This window comes from Tachyglossus aculeatus, chromosome 14 (genome assembly GCF_015852505.1).
Source record: "Tachyglossus aculeatus isolate mTacAcu1 chromosome 14, mTacAcu1.pri, whole genome shotgun sequence".
NCBI lineage: Eukaryota > Metazoa > Chordata > Mammalia > Monotremata > Tachyglossidae > Tachyglossus > Tachyglossus aculeatus.
This window is the reverse complement of record NC_052079.1, coordinates 49,904,689-49,913,492: the sequence shown is the minus strand read 5'-3', so window position 1 is coordinate 49,913,492 and position 8,804 is coordinate 49,904,689. Positions and strand designations below refer to the sequence as shown.

General features: G+C 48.2%; 1 protein-coding gene across 2 annotated transcripts in view; it reads left to right on the top strand.

Moving 5' to 3' along the window:
- The first annotated feature begins 390 nt into the window (after nt 1-390).
- Nucleotides 391-8,804, top strand: part of TMEM184B (transmembrane protein 184B) — a 64,124-nt gene continuing 55,710 nt past the window's right edge. Inside the window, exon 1 of one of the 2 annotated variants that reach the window (XM_038756449.1) lies at nt 391-498. The gene's annotated coding sequence lies outside the window, so the exon portion shown is untranslated. The remainder of the gene's footprint in view (nt 499-8,804) is intronic. The other variant, XM_038756450.1, reaches the window with a different exon arrangement.

Sequence of the window (8,804 nt, the reverse complement as noted above, 5' to 3'; positions counted from 1 at the left end):
CCCCGCCCAGCCCCTCAGTGCGCTTGCGCGCTCGGCGGCCGCCGCTCAACCCTATCACCTCCTCCGTACTCCCCTGCCAGCCCCTCAGTGCGCCTGCGCGCTCAACCCTGTTAACCCCCCCGTGCTCCCCTGCCCGCCCCTCAGTGCGCCTGCGCGCTCGGCGGCCTCCTCTCAGCCCAGTAACCCCCCCGTACCCCCCGCCCAGCCACTCAGTGCGCCTGCGCGCTCATCACTGTAACCCCTCCCGTGCGCCCCTGCCAGCCCCTCAGTGCGCCTGCGCGCTCGGCGGCCGCCTCTCAGCCCCGTAACCCCCCCCCCGCCCAGCCCCTCAGTGCGCCTGCGCGGTCGGCGGCGGCCGGTCCCGCCCCTCCCCCCGGCCCCGGCGGCCTGAGGGAGACGCTCCATCCCGGCGGCCGTCGGCGCCCGGTCGGTCCCGCCATGGGTTCCTGAGGAGAACGAGGCCGGGCCGAGACCTCCGAGACCCCGGAGCCTCGCGGGGTGAGAGCGGGGGCGCGCGTGCCGGGGGCGGCGGGGGGGGGGGGGGACACGCGGGGGCGCGCGCCCGGTGCGCGCGCGCGCGCCCCCGTCCGCGCCGCCGCGGTGCCCGAGCGGCTGAGGAACCGGGCTGCGCGTCCCAACCGCTCACTATGTGCTAAGCGCTCGGCTGATAGTAGGAATGTCGGTATTGGTGAAGCGCCCACTGGGTGCCAAGCACTGGGGCAATAATAATAATCATTCATTCACTCAGTCGTACTTATTGAGCGCCTACTGGGTGCAGAGCACTGTACTAAGCGCTTGGGAAGTCCAAGTTGGCAACATATAGAGGCAGTCCCTCCCCAACAGCGGGCTCGCAGTCTGAAAGGGGGAAGGAAGGAAGGAATGGATGTCGGTATTGGTTGAGCGCTTACTATGTGCTAAGCGCTGGGGTAATAGGAATGTCGGTATTGGTGAAGCGCCCACTGGGTGCCAAGCACTGGGGCAATAATAATAATCATTCATTCATTCAGTCGTACTTATTGAGCACCTACTGGGTGCAGAGTACTGTACTAAGCGCTTGGGAAGTCCAAGTTGGCAACATATAGACGGTCCCTACCCAACAGCGGGCTCGCAGTCTGGAATCAATCAATCGTATTTATTGAGCGCTTACTGTGTGCAGAGCACTGTACTAAGCGCTTGGGAAGTCCAAGTTGGCAACATATAGAGGCAGTCCCTCCCCAACAGCGGGCTCGCAGTCTGAAAGGGGGAATGAAGGAAGGAATGGATGTCGGTATTGGTTGAGCGCTTACTATGTGCTAAGCGCTGGGGTAATAGGAATGTCGGTATTGGTGAAGCGCCCACTGGGTGCCAAGCACTGGGGCAATAATAATAATCATTCATTCATTCAGTCGTACTTATTGAGCGCTTACTGTGTGCAGAGCACTGTACTAAGCGCTTGGGAAGTCCAAGTTGGCAACATATAGAGACAGTCCCTCCCCAACAGCGGGCTCGCAGTCTGAAATATATATATATATATATATATACCTGTATATATGTATATATGGTTGTACATATTTATTACTCTATTTATCTATTTATTTATTTATTTTACTTGTACATTTCTATCCTACTTATTTTATTTTGTTGGTATGTTTGGTTCTGTTCTCTGTCTCCCCCTTTTAGACTGTGAGCCCACTGTTGGGTAGGGACTGTCTCTATGTGATGCCAATTTGTACTTCCCAAGCGCTTAGTACAGTGCTCTGCACATAGTAAGCGCTCAATAAATACGATTGATTGATTGATTGATTGAAAGGGGGAATGAAGGAAGGAATGGATGTCGGTATTGGTTGAGCGCTTACTATGTGCTAAGCGCTGGGGTAATAGGAATGTCGGTATTGGTTAAGCGCCCACTGGGTGCCAAGCACTGGGGCAATAATAATAATCATTCATTCATTCAGTCGTACTTATTGAGCACCTACTGGGTGCAGAGCACTGTACTAAGCGCTTGGGAAGTCCAAGTTGGCAACATATAGACGGTCCCTACCCAACAGCGGGCTCGCAGTCTGGAATCAATCAATCGTATTTATTGAGCGCTTACTGTGTGCAGAGCACTGTACTAAGCGCTTGGGAAGTCCAAGTTGGCAACATATAGACGGTCCCTACCCAACAGCGGGCTCGCAGTGTAGAAGGGGGAATCAATCAATCAATCAATCGTATTTATTGAGCGCTTACTGGGTGCAGAGCACTGGACTAAGCGCTTGGGAAGTCCAAGTTGGCAACATATAGACGGTCCCTACCCAACTATTGGTTAAGCGCCTATTGGGTGCCAAGCACTGGGGCAATAATAATAATCATTCATTCATTCACTCAGTCGTACTTATTGAGCGCCTGCTGGGTGCAGAGCACTGGACTAAGCGCTTGGGAAGTCCAAGTCGGCAACATATAGACGGTCCCTACCCCACAGCGGGCTCGCAGTCTAGAAGGGGGAATCAATCAATCAGGCGTATTTATTGAGCGCTTACTGGGTGCAGAGCACTGGACTAAGCGCTTGGGAAGTACAAGTTGGCAACATATAGACGGTCCCTACCCAACAGCGGGCTCGCAGTCTAGAAGGGGGAATCAATCAATCAGTCGTATTTATTGAGCGCTTACTGTGTGCAGAGCACTGGACTAAGCGCTTGGGAAGTCCAAGTTGGCAACATCTAGAGACGGTCCCTACCCAACAGCGGGCTCACAGTCTAGAAGGGGGAATCAATCAATCAATCAATCGTATTTACAGTGCTCTGCACATAGTAAGCGCTCAATAAATACGATTGATGATATTTATTGAGCGCTTACTGTGTGCAGAGCACTGGACTAAGCGCTTGGGAAGTCCAAGTTGGCAACATATAGAGACGGTCCCTACCCAACAGCGGGCTCGCAGTCTAGAAGGGGGAATCAATCAATCAATCAATCAATCGTATTTATTGAGCGCTTACTGTGTGCAGAGCACTGGACTAAGCGCTTGGGAAGTCCAAGTTGGCAACATATAGACGGTCCCTACCCCACAGCGGGCTCGCAGTCTGGAATGGGGAAGGAAGGAAGGAATGAATGGATGTCGGTATTGGTTGAGCGCTTACTATGTGCTAAGCGCTGGGGTAATAATAGGAATGTCGGTATTGGTTAAGCGCCTACTGGGTGCCAAGCACTGGGGCAATAATAATAATCATTCATTCATTCAATCGTACTTATTGAGCGCTTGCTGTGTGCAGAGCACTGTGCTAAGCGCTTGGGAAGTCCAAGTTGGCAACATATAGACGGTCCCTACCCAACAGCGGGCTCGCGGTCTAGAAGGGGGAATGAATGAAGGAAGGAATGAATGAATGAATGAATGGATGTCGGTATTGGTTGAGCGCTTACTATGTGCTAAGCGCTGGGGTCATAATAATCATGTTGGTATTGGTTAAGTGCTTACTATGTGCCGCACACTGTTGTAAGCGCCAGGGTAGCAATAGTTAAGTGACTTGCCCAAAGTCACACAGCTGACAATCCCAGCTCTGCCAGTTGTCAGCTGTGTGACTTTGGGCAAGTCACTTCACTTCTCTGGGCCTCAGCGGCCTCATCTGGAAAATGGGGATGAAGACTGTGAGCCCCCCGTGGGACAACCTGATCACCTTGTAACCTCCCCAGAGCTTAGAACAGTGCTTTGCACATAGTAAGAGCTTATTAAATGCCATTATTATTATTATTATTAGTAGTAGTAATATTGGTATTGGTTAAGCACTTACTATGTTCATTCATTCATTCATTCAGGCACTGGGGTAGTAATTCATTCAGTCGTATTGATTGAGCGCTTACTGTGTGCAGAGCGCTGGACTAAGCGCTCGGGAAGTCCAAGTTGGCAACATCTGTAGACGATCCCTACCCAACAGTGGGCTCATAGTTTAGAAGGGGGAGACAGAGAACAAAACAAAACATATTAACAAAATAGAATAAATATGTACAAGTAAAATAAATAGTTATAAATACGTACAAACATATACAGGTTATTATTATTATAATACAATATATTATTATAATTATTACATTATTATATATAATAATGTTGGTATTGGTTAAGCGCTTACTGTGTACCAAGCACTGTTCTAAGCGCTGGGGTGGTAATAATATTGATATTTGTTAAGCACTTATTATGTGCCAAGCACTCTTCTAAGCACTGGGGTAGTAATAATAATGTCGGTATTGATTAAGCGCTTACTATGTTCCTAGCTCTGGGGTAGTAATAATAATGCTGGTATTGGTTAAGCGCTTACTATGTGCCAAACACTGTTGTAAGCGCTAGGGTAACAATAGTAATGTTGGTATTGGTTAAGCGCTTACTATGTTCTAAGCGCTGGGGCAGTAATAATAATGTTGGTATTGGTTAAGCGCTTACTGTTCTAAGCGCTGGGGCAGTAATAATAATATCGGTATTTGTTAAGCACTTACTGTGTGCCAAGCACTGTTATAAGCGCTGGGGTAATAATCATAATGGTGGTATTTGTTAAGTGCTTACTATGCGCCAAGCACTGTTCTAAATGCTGGGGTAATAATAATAATGTTGGTATTGGTTAAGCGCTTACCATGTGCCAAGCACTGTTCTGAGTGATGGGGTAGTAATAATAATGTTGGTATTTAAGTGCTTACTATGTTCCAAGTAATAATAATAATGGCATTTATTAAGCGCTTAGTATGTGCAAGGCTAAGTGCTGGGGAGGTTACAAGGTGATCAGGTTGTCCCACGGGGGGCTCACAGTCTTCGTCCCCATTTTCCAGATGAGGTAACCGAGGCCCAGAGAAGTGAAGTGACTTGCCCAAAGTCACACAGCTGACAGATGGCGGAGTCGGGATTCGAACCCATGACCTCTGACTCCCAAGCCCGGGCTCTTTCCACAGAGCCAGGCTGCTAACAAGTTAGCCACACAAGAGCGAACTCCACTTGCCCAGGGAGCCGCCTCCCTCAGAGGGGTGAATTCCCAGGCATTTTTGTGTGGTGATTTTCTGCCTCCCAGCTTCCTTTCTTTTTTTAAAAAAAACGGTATTTGTTAAGCGCTTACTATGTACGAAGCACTGCAGTAAGCACTGGGTTAGGTAGCTGACAGTCAGGTCGGACACAGTGCCCGTCCCACAGAGGGCTCAAAATCTCCATCCCCATTATACAGATGAGGTAACTGAGGCACAGAGAATAACCTTCTAGATTGTGAGCCCGTTGTTGGGCAGGGACCATCTTTATATGCTGCTGATTTGTACTTTCCAAGCGCTTAGTACAGTGCTCGGCACACAGTAAGCACTCAGTAAATACAATTGAATGAAGGAATGAATGTTTAAGACCTTACTGTGTGCCGGGCAGTGTATTGAGCGCCGCGGTGGATACAAGCTGATGGGGTTGGACACAGTCTCTGTCCCACATAGGGCTCACAGTCTTGATACCCATTTTACAGATGAGGTGTAACTGAGGCACAGAGAATAATAATAATGGTGTTTGTTAAGCGCTTACTTTGGGCCCGGCACTGTACTAAGTGCTAAGCTGATGGGGTTGGACACAGTCTCTGTCCCACATAGGGCTCACAGTCTTGATACCCATTTTACAGATGAGGTGTAACTGAGGCACAGAGAATAATAATAATGGTGTTTGTTAAGCGCTTACTTTGGGCCCGGCACTGTACTAAGTGCTAAGCTGATGGGGTTGGACAGAGTCTCTGTCCCACATAGGGCTCACAGTCTTGATACCCATTTTACAGATGAGGTGTAACTGAGGCACAGAGAATAATAATAATGGTGTTTGTTAAGTGCTTACTTTGGGCCGGGCACTGTACTAAGTGCTAAGCTAATGGGGTTGGGCACAGTCTCTGTCCCACATAGGGCGCACAGTCTTGATACCCATTTTACAGATGAGATGTAACTGAGGCACACAGAATAATAATAATGGTGTTTGTTAAGCGCTTACTTTGGGCCGGGCACTGTACTAAGTACTAAGCTGATGGGGTTGGGCACAGTCTCTGTCCCACATAGGGCTCACAGTCTTAATCCCCATTTTAGAGATAAGGTAACTGAGGCAGAGAGAATAATAGTAATAATGATGATGTTTGTGCCGGGCATGGGGATTAAGACTTGTATCCTCCCCAGTGCTTAGAACAGTGCTTTGATCATAGTAAGCGCTTAACAAATACCAAAATTATTATTATTATTGAACTAAGCGCTGGGGTGGATACACGCTAATCAGGTTGGACACAGTCCCCGTCCCACGTGGGGCTCACAGGGTCGATCCCCATTTTATAGATGAGGTAACTAAGGCACAGAGAAGTGATCGTAATAATGATGGTATTTAAGTGCATACTATATGCCAAACACTGTTCTAAGCACTGGGGGAGATAGAAGGTCATCAGGTTGTCCCACAGTCATCATCCCCATTTTACAGATGAGGTCACTGAGGCACAGAGAAGTTAAGTTAATAATAATGGAATTTGTTAAGTGCTTTACTGTGTGCCAGGCATGAAGTAACTGAGGCCCAGAGAAGTGAATAATAATAATAATAATGATGGCATTTATTATGCGCTTACTAAGTGCAAAGCACTGTTCTAAGCGCTGGGGAGGTAACAAAGTGATAAGGTTGTCCCATGGGGGGCTCACAGTCTTCACCCCCATTTTACAGGTGAGGGAACTGAGGCACAGAGAAGTGAAGTGACTTGCCCAAAGTCACACAGCTGACAAGCGGCAGAGTGGGATTTGAACCCGTGACCTCTGACTCCAAAGCCCGGGCTCGTTCCACTGAACCACACTGCTAATCTGTGTGCCAAGTGCTGGGGTAGATACATACTAATGAATGTGTTCATTAAGCTCTTGCTATATGCCGAGCACTGTTCTAAGCGCTTAGTGTAGCGTGGCTCAGTGGAAAGAGCCCGGGCTTTGGAGTCAGAGGTCATGGGCTCAAATCCCGGCTTCGCCACTTGTCAGCTGTGTGACGTTGGGCAAGTCACTTCACTTCTCTGGGCCTCAGTTCCCTCATCTGGAAAATGGGGATGAAGACTGTGAGCCCCTCGTGGGACAACCTGATTACCTTGTACCTACCCCAGCGCTTAGAACAGTGCTTTGCACATAGTAAGCGCTTAACAAATACCAACATTATTATTATTATTACAGTGCTGTGCACACAGTAAGCACTCAATAAATACGACTGAATGAATGAATTCATTAATGAATGAATAAATGATTCATTAATTCTTAATTCATGAATGAATTAAGAGAAGCAGTGTGGCGCAGTGGAAGGAGCTTGGGCTTTGGAGTCAGAGGTCATGGGTTCAAATCCCAGCTCCGCCAATTGTCAGCTGTGTGCCTTTGGGCAAGTCACTTCACTTCTCTGGGCCTCAGTTACCGCATCTGTAAAATGGGGGTTAATAATAATGATGGCATTTGTTAAGCGCTTACTATGTGCAAAGCACTGTTCTAAGAGCTGGAGAGAATACACGGTGATCAGATTGTCCCACGTGGGGCTCACAGTCTTCATCCCCATTTTACAGATGAGGTAACTGAGGCACAGAGAAGCTAAGTGCCTTGCCCAAAGTCACACAGCTGACAATTGGCAGAGCTGGGATTTGAACCCATGACCTCTGACACCCAAGCCCGTGCTCTTTCCAATGAGCCATGCTGCTTCTCTTAATTCATTCCTGAATTAAGAATTAATGAATCATTCATTAATTCATTCATTCATTAATGAATTCATTAATGATTAAGACTGTGAGCCCCCCCATGGGACAACCTGATCACCTTGTAACCTCCCCAGCGCTTAGTACAGTGCTTTGCACATAGTAAGCGCTTAATAAATGCCATCATTAATGAATGAATGGTACGATAGTCAGGTCCCACATTGGACTTACAGTGGCAGGAGGGAACTGAAGCACGGTGAAGTTAAGGGATCTGCCCAAAATATCACAGCAGACAAGCGGTGGAGCGGAATTAGAACTGGGGTCCTCCGAATTCCAGTCTCAGGCTCTTTTCCCTAAGCCACACTGCTTATTTTCCTCCTGCCTTTCTAAGGTGGGCTGCATGCCCCCCGCCCCCAATGATAATAATAATAATAATGATGATGGCATTTGTTAAGCGCTTACTTGCAAAGCACTGTTCTAAGCGCTGGGGGGGCTACAAGGTGATCAGGTTGTCCCACGTGGGGCTCGCAGTCTTAATGCTCATTTTACAGATGAGGTAACTGAGGCTCAGAGAAGTTAAGTGACTTGCCCAAGGTCACACAGCAGACATGTGGCAGGGTCAGGATTTGAACCCATGACCTCTGACTCCAAATCAATCAATCAGTCGTATTGAGCGCTTACTGTGTGCAGAGCACTGCACTAAGCGCTTGGGAAGTACAAGTTGGCAACATATAGAGACAGTCCCTACCCAGCAGTGGGCTCACAGTCTAAAAGGGGGGAGACAGAGAACAAAACCAAACATACTAACAAAATAAAATAAATAGAATAGATATGTACAAGTAAAATAAATAGAGTAATAAATATGTACAAACATATGTACAGGTGCTGTGGGGAAGGGAAGGAGGTAAGATGGTGGGGATGGAGAGGGGGACGAGGGGGAGAGGAAGGAAGCGGCTCAGTCTGGGAAGGCCTCCTGGAGGAGGTGAGCTCTCAGTGGGCAAGTCACTTCACTTCTGGGCCTCAGTTCCCTCATCTGTAAAATGGGGGTGAAGACTGAAAGCCTCATGTGGGACAACCCGATCACCTTGTGTCCCCCATCATCATCATCATCATCAATCGTATTTATTGAGCACTTACTATGTGCAGAGCACTGTACTAAGCGCTTGG